Genomic DNA, 25,242 nt, shown 5'->3' on the forward strand with positions numbered 1-25,242 from the left:
CATACGTTCTAGCCTGGGGCAGATGAACAGAAGTCATTAGTGCCAAAAACAGGAACGGGACTAAGCCAATGCATTATGATTGGAATAGACAGTAAGACAGGAACTATCTACACCCTGCGTACAGTAGGTTTCTTCTGAGCTACTGAGGCTGGAACTCTCTGGAAAGGAGAATTGATACCCACATCTGTCTGAATAAGTTGTTTTTACCTGGTGGTTGGGACTTAAAGACAATTGTGAGTCTTGGGATATACCACAAAGGTCACTTCACTTTGCTGGGATCTTTCTTTGAAATGTAGCTTAACATTTAACTAGTAGAGACCTCATATACTTATTTCTCTGTCCTTACCTTCAGAATGTCCAAAAAGTTATAAGAATCTGAAAAACTATGACAATTTTACTTAAAGCTTCACCCTCATTCATGTAGTAGCATCCTGCTTAGCTCATAAATAGGCTTAAACACAACGAACTTATGCCAAAGTCTCATTTTGGCCAAATCTTGATGACAGGAGATAAAAATGCATTTTGGCTTCGTCTGAAGTGTTCTGGAGAGTTCTGTCCTTCAGTGTTCCTCTTGATGCTTTCAACCTCCTGGAAACACGAATGTGGCTGCTTTAGTTGAGCGCGCAACATCTAATCCTAGTTACTAGAAACATGAGGAATTGGGGAATCGGATGAGAATTGTCACAGGAGTGGGGAGGGAGAGAATGAGAGATTCTGGAATTGACTCTGCAGTTAATTAGCTGTGAGACCTGGAGGGTGGTACTGCCCAAGCCTTCCAGTCTGGGTGTCTTTGTTAGTTAATTGTAGGCAGTGGCCCAGGTGTTCTTCTTTTCTGAGTTCCCTCTGGCTGTCAGATAATGTCAAGATTATATGCACAAAACCTCAAAATTCCACACCAGCTTGCTTGTGTTTCAGATCATTTCTGTGCAAGTCAACGCTGTGAGGTGTCATGGTTGAGAAGAAAATAGCCCTAGCAGACAGTGTGGTCATCCGCAGGAGCTCTTGCTCTCCTTGGGGGGAATAAAGACATGTTTTAGAGAACCGAGAAACAATAGGTTTCTTCTCCAGGTGAAATTGCCCATGTTTGTTTCCTGCTGGTGCTGAAACAGATTTCCACAGATGTCGTGATTACAGGTCATACAAGTTTATTATCTCACATTTTTGGAGGTCAAAAGTCCCATACTGGTGTGACAGGGCTGAAGTTAAGGTGTCTATAGGATCACCTTCCTTCTGGAGGCTCTGGGAGAAAACCTGTCTTTGTGCCCCTTGCAGATTCCAGAGCTCAACTGCATTCCTTGCCTTGCAGAAGCCCAGTAGTAGGCGGTTGAGTGTTGCTCACACTGTTACTTGGACACTGATACCTCTGCCTGCCTCTTCCATGTTGAGGACCTGAGTTCAGGATAATCCATGATAATCTTAAAACTCAGTTGGTGAGCAACCTTAATTGCACGCACAATGTTGGCTCTCCTTTGCCATGTAATATAACATAGTTACCTGCCCAAGGGTGAGCATGAGATCATCTTTGGTGACCATGGTTCTGTCACGTTGCTGTGTCTCTGAGTTTTCAATGTTTTAAGCAATACTTTCTTTTTTTTTTTTTTAAGTTTTCATTTATTTGAGAGGTATATGTTACAGACAGTGAGAAGGAGAGACAGGAAGGTCTTCCGTCTGCTTATTCACTCCCAAGATGGTCACAACAGCCAGTGCTGCACCAGTCCGAAGCCAGGAGCCAGGTTCTTCTTCCTGGTCTCCCATGCGGGTGCAGGGTCCCAAGCACTTGGGCCATCTTCTACTGCTTTCCTAGGCCGTAGCAGAGAGCTGGATTGGAAGAGGGGCAGCCGGGACTAAACCGGTGCCCATATGGGATGCTGGTGCCGCAGGCGGAGGATTAACCTGCGCCATGGCGCCGGCCCCAAGCAGTACTTTCAGAGCTAATAAATTTTGTCCTTTTATTCCTTTTGCCACTCTAAGTTAACTAATAGATGGCAGGAATCTGAAGAGGAAGTGGGGGCTAAATATGTCCTAGGATTTCTCTTTAGTAAAGCTTGCCTCAATGTCTGTTTCTTGATGCTGCTTACATGTTGAAGGTTCATTAGATTGGACCGTGTTCCTATTCATGGAAAAACAGGAACTGCGTCCTTTTGGAAGACATCATGTTGAGTGAAGTAAGCCAGACGCAGAAAGACAAATACTGCATGTTTTCCCTTATATGTGGGAGCTAAAATTTAAAAAAACAAAGAAAAAAATTTTATAAAAGAATATGCAAATGTATTGCCTAAGCCTCACTCTTTTTTCCCCTTGTAATCAGAGATATAATAAATGTTTGCCAAAGTTCAGTGCACAATTTTCTTCTCTCTGTTGAGCAGGTGGTTGGATGTTGTAGAATGTTGTTTTTCTGAGTGTGGAGTCATAATGTCCTTGTGAACATGATCATTAAAACAGAAAAATTGGACTAGATTAATTTGCATTTTGGTCCACTCTTGCTTGATTCTTACATCTTATTCTCACTATAATTATTTGCATCTCTGGTGGAAATGTAATATCCATTTGCATATTAATGATGGAATTATCAAAGTCTTAGAGGGAAATTTTCAAAATTCACTGAGAACATTTAAAGAAAATGTATAAGAAACTGATGTAGAAGAGGCAATGTGGAGATAGTTTCTGAGTGCTTACATTGGGCAACAAAGCTAGCACTTACCTTGAGGTTGATGGTGGTATTTAGGTTTTCCAATATTAAGTGTTGGTTTGGAGGGTAACAAATTGGTTGGGAGGGTTCAATGATTAAGCTCACATTTATGGTGATCTTTCTTTCAGCTGTTCAGACATTTAGAAGCATTTAGGAATACCTGCTCTGTGCCATGTCCCTGGGAAGGCGTGGGGAAACTCTCCTTAGAGCTGCCATACTGTGCAGCCTCACCAGTTGCCATTTAATGTCACTCTCTATGGTGCTATATGAATGGCACCATCTGGAGTTGTGTATTAAAGACCCTGAGACCTTATGCAGTGCGCATGGCATTACTTGAAAGGCTGTAGCCCTGTGGGGAACAGATTTCCAGTTCTCATGTTGCGTATGAGTGATGACACACATGGAAGTAGCACACACCTCGGAACATCTGACTTTTCTTAGGAGAGACTGAGGTTTCTGGGTAGGTTCATCTGAAGGTGTTCTCCCTCATCTGAGTTTTGAAGAACTGGTAGGAAATACTCTGATAAGAAAAAGTTGGGTGGTGTTCTGGACCAAGCCAATAGTCTAGGCAAATGAGCAGAAGTGTGTGCAAAAGCATACTGCATTTACCAAGAATTATAAAGACAGTCATCCCTCAGTGTACACAGGAGGCGGGTTCCAGGAAACCCTGAGGAGAGCAAAATCCATATATACTCAAGGTCATTCTATAAAACGGTACTGAATTTGCATTTAACCTATGCACATCCTCCTATTGGTTTAAATCATCTCTAGGTTGCTTATGATGTCCTAATAGACCATAAATGCTATGTAAATGGTTGTTGCAATATATTGTTAGGAAATAATGGCCAAAAATAAGTCTGTATATGTTCAATACAAATGCAGTTGTGTGTGTATAATATATATATTTGTTATAAGTAACAAATATACACACCTGTATTTTGAACCCATGGCTGGTTAAATCCACAGATTGAAGAACCTACAGAAATGGCAGGCTGACTGTATTTCAGTGTGGCTGAAGTGTGAACGTCTTCAGGGAGGTGATGAGGGAAGAGGCTTTAACCCTTGTGTTCCCCATTAGTAAAATAGTGAAAACAACACTATGTTCTCCATCGGTTTTGTCAGTTTTAAATGAAGTATCAAGTGCACAATGCTCAGGACAGGTCTTGACCCAATTTAGAGAGCACTTAAGAAACGTTAGCTTTGATGTTGCTGATGGTAATGACCACAATTGTGATAGTAGTTGAGATTGAAAAAGAAGGCAGACTGGGTAGCTGATGCTAAGGAGCTTTGATGTAGTATTGTTACCTGGGGGAATTTTTCAAGGTTTTAAAAAATGCAGTTTGTAGCCTTATAGGTCTATAAGCGTGGTGTTGTCATCTCACAAGGTTGACTAGACCCTGGTGAGTTGATCTAGGCGACTCAAAAATCATCAGAAAGACTAATGATGAAAAATGCCATTTTGTCAGTTAAACCCAAAATGGAAACCACTCAGCCTGGTGTAGTCATGAAGGCAGTGAGGAGCTGTTTTCTTCCTGTGGCTTGCTTAACCTCCCTGAGCTCCTGGGTTAATGTCAAATGGTTTCCTAAACGAGGATAAGAAGAGTTGCTGTGGATACCGATTAATGCTTTGCAGGGCTGGTTTCAGCAGGCATTGTCAACCCGGTGGTACCACTTTGCACACTTGCTTTGAGTCTGCAGACATGAGATTTCTCCCAGCACCTGCTTCAGGGCACCCCATCCTATCTGGAAATGCAAGAGATGCTCTCTGATTTTCGCCTCTATTATTTTGCAGGTAACTCTTTTTCAGATAGCTCCCACACCTTGGTTTTGTTTTTGTTGTTGTTGTTGTTTTTGTTTGTTTTTTGTTTTTTAATCACCTTTGTCTTAGCACCTTTGTCTAAGGGATGACTTGACTTTTCAATTTATCTTGATTTGGTTCTTATTCTGGTTGGCCGCTCTTTGGTGATATTTTTGGGGATTATTTAATCTCAACAATAAATGATCTCCATTGGATTCATTTATTCATTTCATGAGGAGTTAATCAGTGTCTTACTTCTGGGAAAAGTCAGGTAAGCCCATCCACTGAGGGTCAATTAGCAGTACTAATTATATAGAATGGCCTTTCCATCTCCAAATGTCATCTTATTTTCCTAATCTGTTCTTTTAATCATCTTTTGCACTAGATTTTGAAATACATTATTTTTGGAGACCTGTAGTTCAGGAAATGAGTGGAGAAGATAAGATTAATCTCATGGAGGCAGGTATTTGGAACAGTGTTGAGATGCCTGTATCCCACATGCTAATGCCTGGGTTTGAGTCCCAGCTCTGCTTCCAGTCCCAGCTTCCTGCTTATGTACATACTGGGAGGCAGCAGACGGTGGCTCAAGTACTTGGGTCCTTGCCACCCATGTGGGAGACCTTGGTTGGGTTCAGGGCTCCTGGCTTAAGTCTGGCCCAGCCCCAGCTATTGCAGGCATTTGGATACTGAACCAGAAAATCAAAGGTGGTTACATCTCTGTCTCTTTCTTTCTTACTTATGCCTTTAAAATAAAATGAAAATAAATAATAAATAAAAAAATTTTAGGTCAGACTTAATTATTTAATATGAAGAGAAGGAAGAAAAGATTTGTGTCACATAGTTGCTATATTTGAATAATAGTACCTTTTATCAAGGTACTAACACAAGCCTTTAGAATTTGAGTATCTTTCTAATGAATGCTTTAAGAACATAAACATTTATTTTACTGAATGCTTATGCCACCATTTAATGCTATAATATGACTTTATACATTTTGCCAAGCATTACAAAGTTGGATAAAATAGGCAACAATTTATCAAAACAAACAAATAATGCTAAAAAAGACAAAAAATTTATTCTGGTTAGAATTGATGAAAATAAATGTTTTCTTGCTTTATCATTATTCTGTGATCTCCTAGTCACATCTCTTAACCATAAACTTCAGTATAGCCCAAAAAGTTGATTTCCTGTTTGAAACTGATAATTATGTTTAGTTACTTGAATTATGGCTGCTAGGAACACTGAAGCATTTTATACATATACATTTTAAAATAAAACTGGTGTTTATAAATGGAGTGTGTTTTGGAGTATGTATTCTTTTTCTGGTGGGAAGAATTTGTATTCTGAATATTGTTTTTAAAGCATTTCAACAAAAATGCTTTGATGGAATGTTACAATCACTGCTCATTATCTTGGATTCACTTGCAGGTCATTTGTTCTTAACCATTTAAAAAAAAAAATGTTCACCGTTTTTTTATTCCAAAGGAAATCAGTCACAATTGTTCATAATGGGTGCTTATTTAAAAATGAAAGCTCTGAGAAAAACTGTAACCCCAATCTTTAATACTTCAAACCTTGCAGATATTGGTTGTTGAGAGGAACAGAGCTTTCCTGTAGTGTCATTTTAATGCTCTGCTCCCTGGAGCAGCTAGAGATGAGACTGTATGATATTTATTAAAGAGCCTATTACACTGGAACTTCTGGAGTGGACCTGTGCTATACTGAATTCTGTGCTCTGAAAAAAAACTTTGATAATTTTGCCTGGTACAACCTTTTTTTTTATTTAATGTAGAGAAAATGGTTGTTCTCACTTGTCTGAGTTGGAATAAACTTAAAGCAAAATACCAAGCAGGAACACCAGAGCTATTTTTAGAAGTACAGACATGTTTTTCTTTCTCTTTTTAAAAATTCTCCAGTGAAGTACGACCCGATTTTAAGAAATACATTTTGGCTATTTGATGTATAACTAGATACTAATAGATAATATAAAGCAACTTGCTAACTTATTGGGAAAGGCCACAAGGCACATAAAAATACCTGTTAATTTTGTTAATTTTAAAAAAATTAAAATAAAAACTCAGAGTGCTTTTATTATCTGAGTCTAAGAAGAAGAATGCCAAGGCTGATGTGAATGTGTAGAATAATCAGTCTTGGATCTGTTGAGAAATGTTAATTGATGCAGACATTCTTATGGATGATCTGTTCATAAAAGCCTTGAAGTCTTTGTCCTCTGATCTAGCAGTAACACGTCTGGGAATTTAGCCTAAGAAACTGATTGAACAAGGGGGCAAAAAATAAAGAAACACTATTTATTATGGCATTATTTATAATAACAAATATTGGAAACACCTTAAATTTCCATTAGTAGACAATCAAATTACAGTTCTTTTATCTATTGACTATCTTGAAGCCATGTACAATTAGGCAGTGCAGGAAGGTAGGTAAGTGACAGACCAGTATGTGTGAGTGTGGTCTCATTTGTGGTTAAAAGAAGCAGCCCGGCACTCCCGGCAGTGGTAACTCGAGTGGCTGAGTCAGGATGGGTCCACATCGGAGTAGTGATTGTGGCCCTGGAGGTGGCAAGAAGGGGACAACAAGGACAAGAAAAAGAAATGTAGACCTCCTGTACCAGCCAGATTGGGGACTAAGAAGACTACAAAGGGACCAGATACTGCCACAAGCTGCCACTGGTAACACCTCACACTCAGTGCTGAAAAATTACGGCAGTTAGAATTAAAGACTATGTCGTCTTGCAGCAAGAGATCGTCAGAAATCAGGAACGAATAAAACCACAGAGGAAAAGCAGGAGGAGGAAAGAGCAAAGGTGGGTGGCCTGAGAGGGACCCCGGTGTCAGTAGGAACCGTGGAGGAGATCATCGATTATGACCACACCAGAGTGTTGACCTCCATGGGGTCAGAACGCTGTGTCAGCCTCCTTGCATTTGTGGACAAGGGTCTGCTGGCACCAGGCTGCTCGTCCTGCTCAGCCACAAAGTGCATGCTGTGACAGAGGTGTTGGTGGATGACACGGATCCCCTGGTCACAGTGATGGAGGCGGAAAAGTCCCCTCAAGAGACCCATGCCGATACTGGGGACCAGGGATGGACAGCCAAATCCAGGAAATTAAGGAATCCGTGGAGCTTCCTCACCCACCCAGAGTCTTATGAAATGATGGGGCTAAATCTCCCCAAGGGGTCATGCTCTACATTCAGACTGGCACAGGTGAAAACCAAGCCTCGGCCACTTTCTTGAGAATGGTTGGCTTTGACCTTATTCAGAAACACCTATGTGATGGGCCCAAGCTTGTACGGGAATTGTTCTGCATTGCCAGAGAACATGCACCCATCCATTGTGTTTATTGAGGAAATTTATGCTAATGGGACAAAAAGATATGACTCAAATTCTGACAGTAAAAGAGAGATTCAGCAAACAATGCTGGAACTGTGGAAGTAGCTGGATGGATTTGATGCAACAGGAGATATAAAAGTTGTTATGACTACCAACCAAATCGAAACTGGATCCAGCACTTACGACACCTGCATTGACAGGAAGATCAAGTTCCCTCTCCCTGATGGCAAGACTAAGAAGTGCATCTTTCAGATTGACATGAGCCGGATGATGCTGGCCCATGGTACAACATGATCATGGCTAAACATGACTTCCTTGGTGCTGACATCAAGGCAACATGTGCAGAAGCTGGTCTGATGGCCTTGAGAGAATGCAGAATGAAATAATAAAGATTTCAAAACAATCTAAACAGGGGTCAGCACTGTGATGTAGCAGGTAAAGCCTCTGCCTGCAGCACTGGCATCCCATATTGGCGCTGGTTCGAGTCTTGGCTGCTCCACTTCCTATCTAGATCTCTGCTATGGCCTGAGAAAGCAGTAGAAGATGCCCAAGTCCTTGGGCCCCTGCACCTGTGTGGGAGACCCGGAAGAAGCTCCTGGTTCCTGGCTTCAGATCAGCCCACCTCTGGCCCTTGTGGCCATATGAGGAATGAACCGGTGGATGGAAGATCTCACTCTTTCAAATAAATCTTTTTTAAAAATCTAAAGAGAAGCCTGTGCCACAGCTCACTTGGCTAATCCTCCGGCTGTGGCGCCAGCACACCAGGTTCTAGTCCCGGTTGGGGTGCCAGATTCTGTCCCGGTTGCTCCTCTTCCAGTCCAGCTCTCTGCTGTGGCCCGGGAGGGCAGTGGAAGATGGCCCAAGTGCTTGGGCCCTGCACCCGCCTAGGAGACCAGGAGGAAGCACCTTACTCCTGGCTTCAGATCAGCGCAGCGCGCCAGCTGTAGCAGCCATTTGGAGAGTTAACCAACAGAGGGAAGACCTTTCTCTGTCTCTTTCTCTCACTAACTCTGCCTGTCAAAATAAATAAATAAATAAAAATCTAAAGAGAATATTAGCAAAATCCTGTGTATCGAGTGGGAGGTGTCTTTTGGTCACTGCTCACTCTTTCCCAAAAATGTGTGCTCTTTCCCATATAAAGACACACACACACACACACACACAAACCCAGCATTTATTAAAACTTGTGGACATCTATAGCAAAATGTTAACAGAGGCTGTCCCTGGGTAATGGATTACATAAAATCTTTGTTTTTGCTACTTTTTCATGTAAGAAGCATGCTTATTTCTTATAAGAAAAAAATTATTTTAAGTATAAGTGTATCTGTCATTGGCTTAGCACTTCCACTTTCAATAATTTGTCCTATAATTATAATAAGCACTCCAAAATATTACATCGTGTTCACTGCATTATTGTTAAAAATAGTTCCTAAAAATTCACATTCTACCCATCTTGTATTGTCAGGAACATATTGGAGAAGGTTATGGGATGGCCATGTTTCAGAACTCTTGAGATTGAAGCTGTAACTCTGGGTTTGTAGACACGGAAAAGATGTTCACAGCATGCAATCTGGAAAGAGCAAGTTAATCAGCCTGTGTGCATATAGATAGGTAGATGTATAGACAGGTAAAAAGCTGGAATGTTTTACATGACAATATCAAAAGTAATTACTTTTGAGTGATGGGGTTATGGGTGATTTTCTAAATGTCTATATTTTTAAATTTTTGTATAATTAACAAATATCTTTTATTAAAAGACAAAAAATCAGTGACATCAGATATCAGAGGAGAGAAAATAATGAAATTTGGCAGGTGCTAGGTGAAACACCTTGGAGATAGATGAAGTGGATAGTATTTCTAAGAAAATTGACTTAATTAGAGTGGCTCCCAGGAGAGCGAGCCTACGTCGGTAACCATGGAAGAAATGAAAAGAGTACCAAAAGGTTCTCTTTAAAACTGAAGTGCAAGTCCCAGGTGCCTCAGTAAATTGTTGCAGCGTACAGAGATGCTGCTCTTATTACGTAGGGTGATCATGTAAATTATTGAAGGGAATTTTAATAGAGACAACTGATAGAAACCACAGTTGTCCTGTGTAAACCTGATGAATGATCCCATTACTACCTTGTGTAAGCACAGAGCAAAGGCAGGCTTTCAAAACTGGTTGAAAACGCCAAATGGTCTTTTTTTATATATACATATGAGATAGGGGCTGGGCCAGGCTGAAGCCAAGAGCTAGGAGCTTCATGCAGGTCTCCCACGTGGGTGCAGGGGCCCAAGCACTTGGGCCATCTTCTGCTGCTTTCCCAGGCTCATTAGCAGGGAGCTGAATCAGAAGTGGAACATGTAAATATGTCAATGAAATTTACTGTAAATATAATAAAATCAGTTTATCAGAACAAGTCTGACATACTTTCCTGAGTAAAAAGAAAGATTTAAACCTTTTTTTAAAATCAAAATAAGTAGAATTTATATGACTTCTGGTACTTTAAATATACAGGAAGATTTTGAACAAATTAAGACATAACTTGTTTCACTAAATGTACCACTTGTTCATTACCAGAATACTTCTCTAGTTCTCTCATGTTAATTAATTTATTTATGTATTTATAACTTATTTAAGATACAGAGAGCTCCTATACTTTGGTTTATTCTCCACATTGCCTCAACATCTGGGGCTGGGCCAGGTGGAAGCCTGGAGCCAGGAACAAAAGTGAAGAGTAGGGGCTGGCGCTGTGGCACAGGGGGTTAAAGCCCTGGCCTGAAGTGCTGGCATCCTATATGGGCGCTGGTTCGAGACCCAGCTGCTCTACTTCTGATCCAGCTCTCTGATATGGCCTGGGAAAGCAGTAGAAGATGGCCCAAGTCCTTGGGCCTCTGCACCCACGTGGGAAACCTGGAAGAAGCATCTGGCTCCTGGCTCCAGATCGACACAGTTCCGGCCATTGTGGCCATCTGGGTAGTGAACCAGCGGATGGAAGACCTCTGTGTCTCTACCTCTCTCTGTAACTCTTTCTTTCAATTAAATAAAATAAATCTTTAAGTCAAGGGTGGCACACAGGTGGTAGGGTTCTAGTTACTTGCCATCACTCTGCTTCCCAGGGTGTGCCTTAGCTGGAACTCCTATGTGGAATGCAAGTGTGTTAACCACTAGGTTAAACATCCACTCCTCTCATGCTACTTTCTTAATTGAAAATTTATTTTAAAATTAATACAGAAGATAAAGGGCCACCTTTGTGGGGAGCTCATTGTCTACATCTTCTGTGCCTTCTTAAGTCCGCAGCTTGTAACGAATGCATTACATCATTAAGATTAATTGAGCCTTTAGATTTCAAGTTTTTCAAAAGCAAATTAAATAGGAAAAAAATGGGACAAGTTTTTTGTGGTCACGCTGTGGTTTCCTTCTGCTAGCTTATAGCTTTTGTCTGATGGTCAGATCTGCTTAGCTATTGCCGAAGCGATAGCATTTGTTGCATTTTCTCTTCATTTGTGCTGAAGGAAGGTGAAAGCTTTTATGTTGTCAGTGATGGAGCAGATTAAACGTAAGCAGCAGTCTCAAAGTGTCAGTAGCTATTATTTATGAATAAAAAAGAGCAGTGTAGTTTACTGATTTGGCTAATCTAAAGCCAAAGTTTATTTTATAGACTTTAAATAAATACTTATCATCTGTTATTGTTCCCTCAATTCCATATCCCTTGATCCACTTTAGGGCCTTTTGTCTCAATTATCTTTTCTTCTGTATCATCAGCTGTGCTCTTCCCACTTTGACTTCTCAGGGAAGGAAAAGCTTGAGTAGATCCTGCCCTCAGGAGCCCTGCTGTGACTGGTCACGGTGGCGTCACATGGCTTGCTCTCCACTTGTTCTGCAGGAGCATGCTTGGCAGGGTACCTGGCACCTAGTCAGAATTAGGAAAGTGTTTTCTGAATTAGAATTAGGCTTTATTTATTTTTTGTCTTTCTTTCATTCTTTTTTTTTTTTTTTTTTTGACAGGCAGAGTAGAAAGAGAGAAGAGAGAAAGGTCTTCCTTTTCCATTGGTTCACCCCCGAAATGGCTACTGCAGCCGGCGCACCACGCTGATCTGAAGCCAGGAGCCAGGTGCTTCTCCTGGTCTCCCATGCGGGTGCAGGGCCCAAGGACTTGGGCCATCATCCACTGCCCTCCCGGGCCATAGCAGAGAGCTGGACTGGAAAAGGGGCAACCGGGACAGAATCTGATGCCCCGACCAGGACTAGAACCCGGTGTGCCAGCGCCGCAGGTGGAGGATTAGCCTAGTGAGCTGCAGCACCAGCCAGGCTTTATTTTTGAAAACTTGTCTATATATTTGCCTGCATTTCCCACCATCTCCTTAAGATGCAACTCCTCGAGGCCTTGTACTGTGGCACAGCAGGTTAAGCTACCACCTGCAGCATTGGCATCTGATATGGACACTGGTTCATGTCCTGGCTGCTCCACTTCCAACCCAGCTCCCTGCTAATGTGCCTGGGAAAGCAGCAGAAGATGATCCAAGTGCTTGGGTCCCTGCACCCATATGGGAGACCTGAATGAAGCTCCTAACGTCAGCCTGGCCCAGCCCTAGCCATTGTGGCCATTTGGGGAGTGGGCAGATGGACGAATGATCTTTCTCTGTCTTTCCCTCTCTTTCTCTGTAACTCTGCCTTTCAAATAAAAATGGCTAAAAAAAAAAATATGTAACTCCTGCCATCTGAGTTTTTCTGCTTCCTCTCCGCTACCACCAGGTACCTCTATTATTACCCCTTCTCTGTCCCCCAGCCCCCAAGTAATCACAGTCCTTGTGTCTTCAGTGTTGTTGCCATGTGTGATAGGTGACCTTTATCTTACATGTAACAAGCAGCAGGGATGGGCTGCATTCAGAAATCCTCTTAAGTTTTGCCACTCCTGACAATTTATTCTGTGGAGAAATGTCATTTGCTTCTGACTGAAAATGTAGGGACCTTCTCTTGTGCTTTGTCTATTTTTTATTTATAAAGATTTATTTTATTTATTTGAAAGACATGTGCTCACTTCAGCACATATACTAAAAATATTTGAAAGACAAGGTTAGAGAGAGTAGTATAACTAGAGAGAGAGAGAGATCTTCCATCCACTGGTTCATTCCCCAAATGACTGCAATGGCCAGAGCTGAGCTGATCTGAAGCCAGGAATCGGGAGCTTCTTCTAGGTCTCCCACACAGGTGCAGGGGCCCAAGGACGTGGGGGCCATCTTCCACTGCCTTCCCAGGCCATAGCAGAGAGCTGGATTGGAAGTGGAGCAGCCGGTGGGGCTTTAACCCGCTACACCACAGGACTGGCCCCTGGTGCTTTCTCTTATGTGGTGAAATGTCATCACACTGCCACATCCAGTCACTGGGCCGACCTGGCATCCTAGGTGTCCAGCAGGATGCAGTTAGCAAAGACACAGAGACTTCCCCCTGTCCCTCAGGAAGGCCTGAGTTGCATGAAGTCTCAGCTCCCCAGGAGAGGCAATGTGGTCTTCCTCCTCCTCTTCCTGCTGTGTGCCACCTTATAAATATAAATAAAGATGAAGGAGAGGGAGAATCTAGCACAAGATTGGTGTGTGCAATTCATTCTTTTAGAAAGTAGCAGATTTTGGATACGGAACAGTGAGTTGACTTCATAGACTACATGATTTTGAAGAACCTATGGAACATAACAGTGGGAATGCCAGTAGACACGTGACAATCTCTAGGTCAATTCTGTCAGAGATAAAACCCTGAGAGGTATCAGCATATTGATCATAAGACTATGGAAGTAGATGCTGTTGCATAGACAAAGAGTTTGGAATTTAAGGGGAATCCAGGGAGCAAAGGTGGGAAGCAGGACTAATTCTAAGATGCCTTTTTTTTTTTTTTAAGAAAAAGCTACTTTCTGGAATATTTGTTTCTTTATTATTTATTTGAAGGGCAGAAAAACAGAGAGCTTTCATCTTGTGGTTCACTCCCGAGATGCCCACAGCAGCCTGGGCTTCACTTGGCCATGTCAGAGCTAGGAGCCTAGATCTCAATCTGGGTCTCCCTTGTGGATGGTATGGACCCACGTACTTGGGCCATCACCACTGCTTCCCAGGAGGTGCATTGCCAAGAAGCTGGGATGGGGAACAGAGTAAGGACCTGAACCAAGGTTCTCTGATAGAGGATGCACACCTCGCAAGTGATGTCTTTGCCACTGTGCTGAATACCCACCCCTGTGACACTTTTATGACCTTGAGGAAATCTTTGCTTCTCTCTGAACCTCAGTTTCTTTGCTGTTAAAGGTTAGTGTAGGCAATTTATAAAGCCCCTTTGAGATCGGATAGTCTGTGTTTGTACCCTTTGCATTAGTTTTCCTGACTGCCTTGGGACAAATTGGGCACTTACTAACTGTAAGATTTTTGTAGTGCTGATAGTATCTATCAGTTCATGCATAGCTATAGGTCCCTCATGTCTGTGTTTGATAAGCAGAGGGTTATCCTGTACACATTAGCTCTACCAGCATTCTTGGACAATAATGTGAAACACCATGAAAAGGGCAGGTTTGAGGACTGCAGGTGTGTTCCCTGTGGGGAGTGGTGATCCAGAGCTCAGCCTCAAGGGCAGGTATTTGACCCAGCTGTTGAGATGCCCACATCCCATAGCAGAGTGTCTGGGTTCAAATCCCAGCTCTGCTCCCATTTCCAGCTTCCTGCTAGTGTGCACCTGGGGAGGCAGCAGGTGATGGCTCAAGTGCTTTGGTCCTTGCTTTCCACGTGGGAGTCCCAGACTGACTTCCTAGCTGCTGGCTTCAAGCCTAGCTTAGCCGTGGTCACTGCAGGGGTTTGGGGAGTGAACTGACAGATTGGGAGTGTACCGTCTCCTCTCTTACTCTGCCAAACCGACTGACTCATTTAGCCTCAGAATCCAGATCCCTCGGCTCAGATTTCTCTACCACTTACCTAGTTTCATCACCTTTGGCAACATGATTAACCGCTCTGTCTCCTGTTCAACTGTGGAATGAGGATGGTAACCGCAGAGACAGGGTTGAGACAGAGAGTGAACATTGAAGACACTGAGAAAGTTATCTGGCACCTGTGCTCTTACCACCTGTAAATTTCCGTTGTGTGATCATGATAATGATGACAGCACGAGTCACAATGCAAAGAAACCTGTTGCAGACTTTTCAGTTTCAAAAGAGCAAAGAAGAAAAATCTGTACTGCTTCTAAGTGTGAACTTTCCAGTATCCAAACTCCTTGGGTAATAAGAAGTCATTTCCTATCAGCAAATGGTGCTGTGGGGGAGAAAATCACGTGGACACTGAATTGTGGCTGTTGAGTTGATAGATTAGCTTGTATGAGAAGGGGAACATCAGAGCACCAAGCATACTTGGTCCCTTTGTGATACATTTACTTGTGTGTAGCTTGAAGCCAAGCTGTAAGAAAGGAGAAAATCCAATAATATGCCTTCTTTTGTCTAAGATTTATTTATTTGAAAGGCAGACTTACAGTGGGAGGAGGAGAGTGAGAAAGTGAGCTTCCATTCTCTGGTTCACTCCCCAGATGGCTGCAATGGCTGGGGATGAACCAGGCCTCATGTGGGTTCTCCTGCTTGTGTGGCAGGGGCCCAAGTACTTGGGCCGTCTCCTGCTGCCTTCAGGGTGTGTTAGCAGGGAGATGAATCAGAAGCAGAGCACTCCAATGCAGGATACTGGCACCACAAGCACTGGCCTGAAATCCACCGCACCACAGTGGCAGTCCCTGAACTGCCCTCTCTCTCACTAATGAGCATTGCTGTATTTGAGAGTCTTGGAGGTTAGGTTCCTCATGGCTGCAGGAGTCATCACCCGCTATCGACAAGATATTTACTTTAAGTGTTTTCCTTAGTCAGCTTTAGATTTGGGGCATGTGCTTCAAACTCGTTTGAACATTTGTCCTGTTCCTTAAAGCCTGCCTCTAAGTGTCAGCTACCTGGAGGGAGAGACGCACCAATGGTATCGGTCACTGTTCGACGTCTCGAATCTTTTTCCAGTTTCTTGCTTTACTCTTCTTTGGGAGAGGCTGGGTTCAGCGTTTCATTGAGTACTATCAGTGTGTGTCTGTGTGCAGTTTATTGTATGCCAAGAAGGACAGTGACATGACAGCAGGAATTCAAATCAGGATTTCAAATGAATAAATAAGAATAAGCCTCTGGGATTAGTCCCAACGGCACAGTTCAGCACTGCCGGGAGTAGACGCTGCTGTGTGGATTAGCAAAGGGCTGGCTGCAGGGAATGGCATTCCGTGTGCAGCTGCACTTTAGGTATTTGATGGCCTCTTACCCCATGGCATCCACCTCTTCGCAGACACACAGAGCCAGGCAGTGAAGATCCCAGAAGTGTGGTTTTGCCCATTATTCCTGCTCAGGAACTCTCCGTGTTTGTGTATGAACCTTTCTATTCATGCTTCTTAGGCCACAGCACATGTGTGGCTCTGAAACTACTAAGGCTCAGGGAAGGTGATGAAGAGAGAATTTCCTTCCACACAAACTGAAATGAGGAAGCAAAGTCCCCTGGGGAAGGTGGTACACGAGTGGGAAGAATCATTCTGTGCTCAGGGCACTGAGCATGTTGATAAAAGAACGAATGCTGGTTGTGTAAGGCCTTTACTGTTTGTGGGGCCTATTTTGGGCACTATATTATTTGATCCTCACAAGAGTGAGGCTGTGTTGCATTTCATACATGAGAAAATGATGCCCAGAGATGTTGGCAGACTTGCATGAGGTCACAGTGCTGCAAGAGTAGTTGTCGCAGTTGTAGTTCTTTGTATTTGTCCTTTGTGCTCAAACATGTTGAGTCTTTGTCGAAGTTTCTTCAGCAACCCAGTGTTGAAATACAGCTAGATTGGCAGCTTTGTAAGTTGTAAAGTTAACTTCATGCATTTTACATAAAACTATAACTTCTTTTTTCTTTTTGACAAATGGATTTATCTTCCAAAGGAAAGACAGCAGGCAGGCAGAGAGCAACATCTGTGGAAAGGAATAACTGATGATAATCTTGGATTATGGCTTAGGAAGAGTTCAATGTCAAAGATGGACACTGCCTAAAGGTTTAAAATCATGAGAAACAAGGAACAGTACAGACCTTGTTTTCATTTAAAAGATTAATGAAAATGAAACTGCAGACTGGGTGGCTATTTAAAATCTTTGTTTAAATTTACATTTTATTTGAGAGAGAGAGAGAAAGAAAGAAATCTTTGATCCACTGGTTCACTTCCCAAATGCACACAACCTCCAGAGTTGGACCAGGTGAAGTCAGGAGCCCAGAACTCCATCTGGGTCTCCCACAAGGGTGCCAGGGACCCAAGGACTTAAGCGATCATCTGCATCCCAGGGTGTGCATCAGCAGGAAGCTGGGCTGGAAGCAGAGCAGCCAGAATTTGCACCAGGCACGCTGATAGAGTATGGTGGCATCGCAAGAGGCAGTTTCAGCCACTGCACCAAACGCCCACACCATGGATGGCTATTTAATATTTTAACATTTTCCCTGCTATTTCTTCTTGAAAGAATTGAACAGATTGAATAGAGTAACTGCAACTAATGTGTATTTGTTTCCATGAACTTGGCTGTAAGCTTCTTCCATCAATTCCCTGTGGCCCTCTTCTCCCCTTCTCTACTCCCATATGAAGTATGACTTCCTGTGATGGTGCCATGGGTTTTGGCTGTAATCAAAACTGAAAGTTGATACTATACCATAGCAGTACATACTATATATCAATTTGAAAAATACAAAATCAAATGTAATCCCCAACCCAGTATAGTTCTATCAAACAATATAGCCTTTTCATCTGGTGCTAAGGAAAATGGACTTCATCAATAAATACAAGAATACTATTTTAAATGAACTTAGATGGGTCAGTATAGCCCCTTGATAAACTTCTGCCTTGATTTTCTATTCCTTGCTGTTGCTTTCAAGTTTTGAGGATGGTTTTAAGCAATCTGGAGAACACTGCCCTAAATGTGCTCTCAGTAATTGTCTGTGGGGTAAGTGGTTGCTACGTTTCTGGGATGGTTGGTTTTTCTTTCATCGTGTTCAGAGAGTAAGTTCATTGTGGCCAGCATCGAGTCTTGAAACACGGTTCTCGTTCTACACTTAGGGCCTAACAGCTGCTGATTGAGTTCCTTGGGTACGACTTTAATTGTGTTGTTCCATGGATTTTGCCAGGGAAACCACTAAGAAGGCAACAGAGCTGACTGTGCTTGGATAGAATACTCAAAGACTGCCAGTGAGAAAATAAACGTCAGTACAATGTAATGCACTTTGCTTCCTCCCTGTCCCTTCTTAGCAGTGAGTGACTTTGAGCACAGTGTGAGAACAGGGCCGAGGAGACATAGTGGTTCTCCGAGTGACCTGTGATGGCCTCTGGGCTGCTGGTGTGAGGCTGCTGGAGTGTGTTGCTGTTTAGGGCCCCAGTGAAACTCAGCTGCTCCTGTCTCCTGTCCCTGCACTGCCCAGGCCAGCTAGCTCCTCTTCCACGGATGCTGTCCTCAGTCAGAGGTTTGGAAGGTCAGCCTTCCAATCTGGTATTGACTCATGGTTACTGCCTGAAAAAGTGTCTTCCAACTGAAGTATGTTCACAATCTAGTCTCTTCTCTATGTAGGTTCCAAGTTCCCAGTGCTGTTTTACTTCCATTTGAACAGTAACATTTTCAATTTAAGTATTTTTAGGTGCTTCAAATAGTTCATGGAAGATGCAGTTAAAAGATGCTTATTTTGGTGCAAATAAAATATTGAGATCCGTGCACACAAGGGGAAGTCTACAGAAAATTTATGGGAAATGTGTATTATGAAAAAACTATGAATTTCAATCTTTTTGCACCAAAATAAATTTACCTTTTAATTCTACTTTCAGTGAACTTACCAAAAAAAAATATTTGATTTTATGTTTTATTTGAAAGGCAGAGTTAGAGAGAGAGAGGGAGATTTTCCGTCTGCTGGTTCACTCTACAAATGGCTACAATGGTCAGGGCTGAGCCAGGCTGGAGCCAGGCTGAAGCCAGGAGCTTCATCAGGGTCCTCACAGGGTGCCGGAGCCCAAATATTTGGGCCATCTTCCACTGCTTTCTCAGGCCATTAGCAGAGAGCTGGATCTGAAGTGGAGCAGCCGGAACTCGAACAAGCGCTCATATGGGATGCTGGCGCTGCAGGCGACAGCTTAACCTGCTGCACCAAGATTCCGGCCGTGGTTGGATCTGTTTTTAAAAACATGCACCCTTATGTAACCAGCATAGAGATCTGGATCTGGAGCATGTTCTCACACCCAGCCCGGTCAGCAGTCCCAAGGATAACCACTGTTTTGACTTCTTCTTCTTCTTCTTCTTGTTTTTTGTTTTTTTTGTTTGTTTGTTTGTTTGTTTTTTGTTTTTTTGGTTTTTTGGTTTTTTTGACAGGCAGACTTAGACAGTGAGAGAGACAGAGAGAAAGGTCTTCCCTCTGTTGGTTCACCCCCCGAATGGCCACTATGGCTGGTGTACTGTGCCAACCTGAAGCCAGGAGCCAGGTGCCTCCTCCTGGTTTCCCTTTCGGGTGCAGAGCCCAGCGTGGGCCATCCTCCACTGCTTTCCCGGGCCACAGCAGAGAGCTGGACTGGAAGAGGAGCAACCAGGACAGAACCGGCGCCCCAACTGGGACTAGAACCCGGGGTGCTGGTGCCGCAGGCGGAGGATTAGCCTAGTGAGCTGCGGCACTGGCCTCAACTTCTGCCTTATTCTTGAACTTGATAAAAACAGTCATGTACGTGCTCTTTTATGTTTATTCAGTATCATCCTGCAGTCCTTTCATGTTGCTGAGGAAAAGGTTCCATTGCATCATATACTCACTGCTTCAACTGTTGAGGGATGTGTGGATTGTGCCCAGTTTAGGCTTACAATAAATAATCATGTAAGGGAGGTTCTTGTACATGTCTTAGCGTTGACATAAGCACAAGTTTCTCTTGGGTGTATATCCAGGAGAGGCATTGCTTAGTCATCCTGTGTGCATACATTTTTTTAGTATGTACGGAAAACATTTTCCCCAAACATTTGTACCATCTAGCATTTCTGAATACCTCTGCTTCCCCCCCTAGGTTATGGTAGTGTGGTGCATACCTACCACCCACCTCAGATCATACATGTGCACACACATTCATGTTTCACATTCACTGATTACAGATTCAGAGGTGGAAATTGGCCTTCTCATATGCTTGGAGGCTTAATAGCAAAACGCTGCCCTTAGGGATCAAAAGACAACTGTTAGTTTAGTAATCTAATGGTAATCACAATAAAGTTTGACTACTGCATAGATGTCTGGTTCTATGGCTTAGGAGTGAGCATGAATCGCAGCTCTGTAAGCGCAGTGTGTAATTCACAGAGTAAAACCAGAAGGTGAACTGACTCGGAGGTCTCTTGGATCCTGCCTCTGCCATCATTCATTGGCAACAGGCTGCACTGCATTTATGGTATTTGTCCTCGAGTCTTTTGAAAGGAAGCAGTAACTCAGTATATTAAACACTCCTTAGAATACTCAGCACTGAGCATTTTAATTCTATTAAGTATCAGGATATGGTTGAAAAAGAATGGAAATTTGGGACTTCAGTTTCTTAGTTTGCATGTTAACCTTAGTTAACCTGTTTAGACCAGGGGCCATTATAATTAAAACAGTATTCCTGATGGAAGGAAAAAAGAACTGTGGGTTGCACTGTGGCACATGGGGCAAAGCTGCACGCTTCATGGCTGGCATCCATATGGCCGCCGGGTCCTGTCCTAGCTGCTCCACTTCGGATCTAGCTCTCTGCTAATGACCTGGAGAAAGCAGCAAGGGATGGCCCAAGTGTTTGGGCCCTTACAGCCATCACAGGAAGACCTGGATGAAGCTCTTGGCTCCTGGCTCCAGCGTGGCTCAGTCCTGGCTGTTGCAGCCACCTGGGGAGTGAACTAGCAGATAGAAGATCTCTCGCTGTCTCCCTCTTTCTCTATAACTCTGCCTTTCCCATAAATACATAAATAAATCTTTCATTTTTTAAAGATTTATTTTATTTTAAAGGCAAAGTTACCAAGAGAGAGAAAAAGAGAGGAAGATACAGAGAAGGATCTTCCATCCTCTGGTTTACTCCTCAAATTGCTGCAACCACCCGGGCTGAAACAGGCCAAAGCCAGGAGTCAGGAGTTTCATCGGGGTCTTGCAGGTGGATGCAGGGGCCCAAGCACTTGGGCCATCTTCCACTGCTTTCCCAGGTACATTAGCAGGGAGCTGGATTAGAAGTGGAGAAGTTGGGACTCAAGCCAGCACCCATATGAGATGCTGGCATTACAGGCGGTGGCTTAACCTGTTGCACCACAGCACCAGCCCCCCAAATAAGTAAATCTTAAAAAAAAAACAACCAAAACTGTAAAAGTAAGGAGCCCTTAGGATCAGCATAGAAAAGTCTGTTAGGCTAGGCCTTCAAATGATAGAGTTCTCTCCTCTTTGGAACAGAGGTCCATTTGGTCCATCCATCCATTCATACAGTGATTCAACAAGAGTTATTGAGCACTGTAGGCCAAGCCTGCTCTAGATACTAAGCGTACAACAGGGAACAAAGCAAAGGCCTTATTCTCATGGGGGGAAGGGGCGGTGAAAGGAAAGAAAATACATTCATGTATGTCATGTGGTATGCAGGAGGAAAATTAGGGTAAGAGGCATGGAATGAAAGCCGTTGCTTTTTATAAGGGGCAGGGTGGATTTAGTGTCAGGGAATGCCTCTCAGTGATACCTGAACAGAGACCTGCAGGGACTGAGCAGAGTGGACAGCCACTGGGAGAAGAGTGGAAGGGGAGGAAGGGGCCAGAGCAAAGTATGGAGGCCTCTGCAGCTGGAAGAGACAAAGCGAGGGGAAGAGGAGTTGGAAACAAGGCCAAGAGGATGGCAAGGACCCTCATCAAATAGGGCTGTGGGGGCTGTTGTAATAACTTCAGCTCTGGATTTTGAACACAAAAACGACCATTCAATTTTTTTTGTAATATTACCTTGCCTTTTGGGTAGATGACTGTAGGGACAAGAGTAGAAACAGGAAAAACAGCTAAGAACAACTAATAGGTATGTTTAAGCTAGAACCAAATTGCATAGATGTTTGATTTTAGGGATTTATCACCAACACTGTGCTGTCTTTTTTTTTTTTTTTTTTTTTTTTTTTTTAATTTGACAGGCAGAGTTAGACAGTGAGAGAGACAGACAGAGAAACAGGTCTTCCTTCCGTTAGTTCACTCCCCAAATGACCGCTATGGCCGGTGCGCTGCGCTGATCGGAGGCCAGAAGCCAGGTGCCGCCTTCTGGTCTCTCATGCGGGTGCAGGGCCCAAGGACTTGGGCCATCCTCCACTGCACTCCCTGGCCACAGCAGAGAGCTGGACTGGAAGAGGGGCAACCGGGACAGAATCCGGCGCCCCAACCGGGACTAGAACCCGGTGTGCCGGCGCTGCAGGCAGAGGATTAGTCAAGTGAGCCACGGCGCAGGCAGAACTTCATTCATTTGTAACATCTCCCTTTTCATCCTCTGCACATCCAGGCAATCAGGTTCTGTTGTTGCCTTGCTGTTTCCGAAACCCATCTCCTCCTGCTAAAACTTTGTTTTTAGACCCTCTCTTCATCTCATAATTAACCACCAGATTCTCCTTCTGTAACGCTTACACAATTCAGCAAAAAGAATATAGATTTTTGCAATGAGACCTTGATTCAGATTGGTTCAGAGTTTTGTCCTCCCTTGTACTGGTTGTTGGGCCTTTTGCAATTTTTGATCTTCAGTTGTCACTCTATAAAATGAGCATGACAGTGCCTAATTTGTAAGATTGCAATGAGGATTAAGTGGGACTATGGAGTGTTTAAAGTGCTTGGAAGGGAGTGGGTGCTTAGAAAGTGTTGGTTCTTTTCACCAGAGATTCTTTGACTTGACTCTACAAGGCAGATCACAAAGCATTTCTCTTGTTGTGCTGATTCTCTTTTCAGAAATCTGCATAAGAGCCCTGTTGCCCCACATGATAAATGCAGGCACTCCTTGGAATTAGAACTCCATCTTCTGACTCCCTCTTCTACGTCCAGCTTTTTTTTCACATCACTTATTCTTCTCTATATATTTCATATATTAGCTTTACTCCCTATTTTACAATCTCCTGCCCCTTCAGGACGGAGTGTCATCTGTTAAAATCTTACCTATCCTTCGAGCCCTGTCTCAGACACAGTGCCTTCCCAAAGCCATGCACAATCTGGAATTGTTTTCCTCCATTCCTAAAATGCTATCATGCCTGCAGGAGACAGCTTTATGCTCTGGCTTGGGGCAGACGTTACTTAATCTCAGTGTCTGTTTTTCCTGAAAGGTAAAGGCAATAATAATAATAATAATAATACCCACTGATATGAATATTAACTGAGATTGGATGTGAAACATTTTGTATGGCATCTGGCACTTAGAAATCATGTAAATCAGTTTGTATAACTGTAGATGTGAATAGTTAATGATTACTTTTAACATCAGGATCTATATTTTATAGGAACTTCAAATAAAAGTTGTCTGAGATATAGTGGAAAGAGACATCAACTGAAAGAAACCAATAGACTTGGATTCTAGTAGTGGTTCCCATTACTCAACAACTTGTCGCTTATCCTCTCTGGATCTTGCTTCAACAAGAAAAAGGGGACTGGACAAAAAATGAACTGTCTTTCAGTTCACGTATCCATGTGGCTATCTAATTGCCACCTCCAAATCAAATACAACAATCAACACAGAATTATTAATTTCTATACCTCTAAATATGTTCCTTCTCTGATTCAGAAAGTAACACTACTATCTACCTAATTTAAGTTAAAAAAAAAAAAGTTCTTGACATACTTCTTTCACCATCTAAATTTAATCTATCTGCAAATCTTACTGCTACTGCTTCCAAAACCTCCTGAATCCATCTTCTCTCCATGGCCACTGTTTATTAGTCCAATAATCTCTTGTCTGTGCCTTTGCCATTGGTTCCTAACCCACCTTTCTGCCTCCACTCTTGCCTTCTTTCAATGCTGTTTCAAATACCAACTGGACAGTATGACTTCCCTATGTACAATTCCCCCAGTGGACTTCCATCAGACTTAGAAGGAAACCCAAACTCCTTTACACTCCCCTCCACCCCCTCCCCTTATGCTTCAGTGGCACTGCCCTTTTTTCTTTTCCTGCTAACCGATCAAGGTCAGGGCTGCCATAGGCCTTAGCACTTGCTGTTCTCTCTGCTTGGACTACTCATGCACAGATGTCTGCACCACTTCCTCCTGCTTGTCCCTTACAGCTCAGCTTTCATTGCCCCTTGCCTCCCAGCAGCTGGGCTTTACCACGTGATCCCGTTTTTGTTTTTTCCTAAGGCTTACCGCTATCTGCAAACAGCCTATTTATTTACCCACGCACCCACCCTTGACCCCCGTGGAAATGAAACGTTCTCTGAAAAGGCCCATTTCTTGCACAGTGCTTGGCATGTAGTAGCTACCCAGGAAGAAACCTTGAATTACTGACTGAATACATTTAATTGAGAGATAAATGTTTCATATTAACTGCACGAGACAAGACCAGTGTTATTTTTTTTAATGTGAGGATCTATTGGTTTTCTTTTCATTTAATCCCTCATGTTGAATGGACATTATTAAGCACATATGCATGTGCTGGAAAGGTAAATCGAACAGTAGTAATAGAATCACAGGTTTTATTATTTTCCCCTTAACTTCCTAAAGAGTCCTCCTATTTACTTTTTTCTCCCCACCTCCTCTCCCACACTACGCAGTGCAAATTACCATCCTCTCTGGTCTTTCTCCAGGTGGTTCTAATCTCCCACTAATTTTTTCTCCAGACTGCAGCCAGCGAGCTTGTCAGTTGTTGTTAACCCCACGTTTGAGAACCTTTGGAGATGTTGCCGTTCTCAAGAGACACACGGTACCCTGTCCAGCTCCCCGTCAGTCTTCACTGCGGGCCGCACGCCCCCTCCCCTCCCTCCTGGTTCCTGCCTGGCAGCTGGCTGCGTAGCCCCTGCTGCCCGCTTCCGAGAAGGTTCTATACCGTACCACTTGGCGTTCTACTTAGCATTTCGGGAGATGGCCTCTTCCTGGGGAAAGCCCTCCCTGATTCGGTCAAGCCCCACTGCCCGCCATAAAACCCCACATCACTAAGGCCCTTTGAGAGCTTATGTTCGTTTCATTAAGTAGGCATTCCTGAACGTAAACCTATCAATATGCGCTAATAGGAGCTCGCGCCCAATTAGCTCTTCGCGGAAGGAACGTACATCCCTCGCCCAACCATTCGTCGCCCCTCCCCCCGGCGCCTGTGGCGCAGCGATTACGCACTTAGCAGGCGCCGCGGAGACAGATAGCGCAGAGCGCCTGCGCGAAGGGGCACGCATGCGCACACGGGAGGGCCCGCTGACAGATTC

General features: G+C 43.4%; 1 protein-coding gene and 1 pseudogene across 2 annotated transcripts in view; both read left to right on the forward strand.

The window, feature by feature from the left end:
* PIP5K1B (phosphatidylinositol-4-phosphate 5-kinase type 1 beta) overlaps nucleotides 1–25,242 on the forward strand; it is a 324,487-nt gene that overhangs the window by 56,867 nt on the left and 242,378 nt on the right. The window lies entirely within an intron of this gene.
* LOC133771033 (26S proteasome regulatory subunit 4-like) lies at nucleotides 7,027–8,221 on the forward strand (annotated as a pseudogene).

Source organism: Lepus europaeus, chromosome 12, assembly GCF_033115175.1.
Source record: "Lepus europaeus isolate LE1 chromosome 12, mLepTim1.pri, whole genome shotgun sequence".
In the NCBI taxonomy this organism is placed as follows: Eukaryota; Metazoa; Chordata; class Mammalia; order Lagomorpha; family Leporidae; genus Lepus; species Lepus europaeus.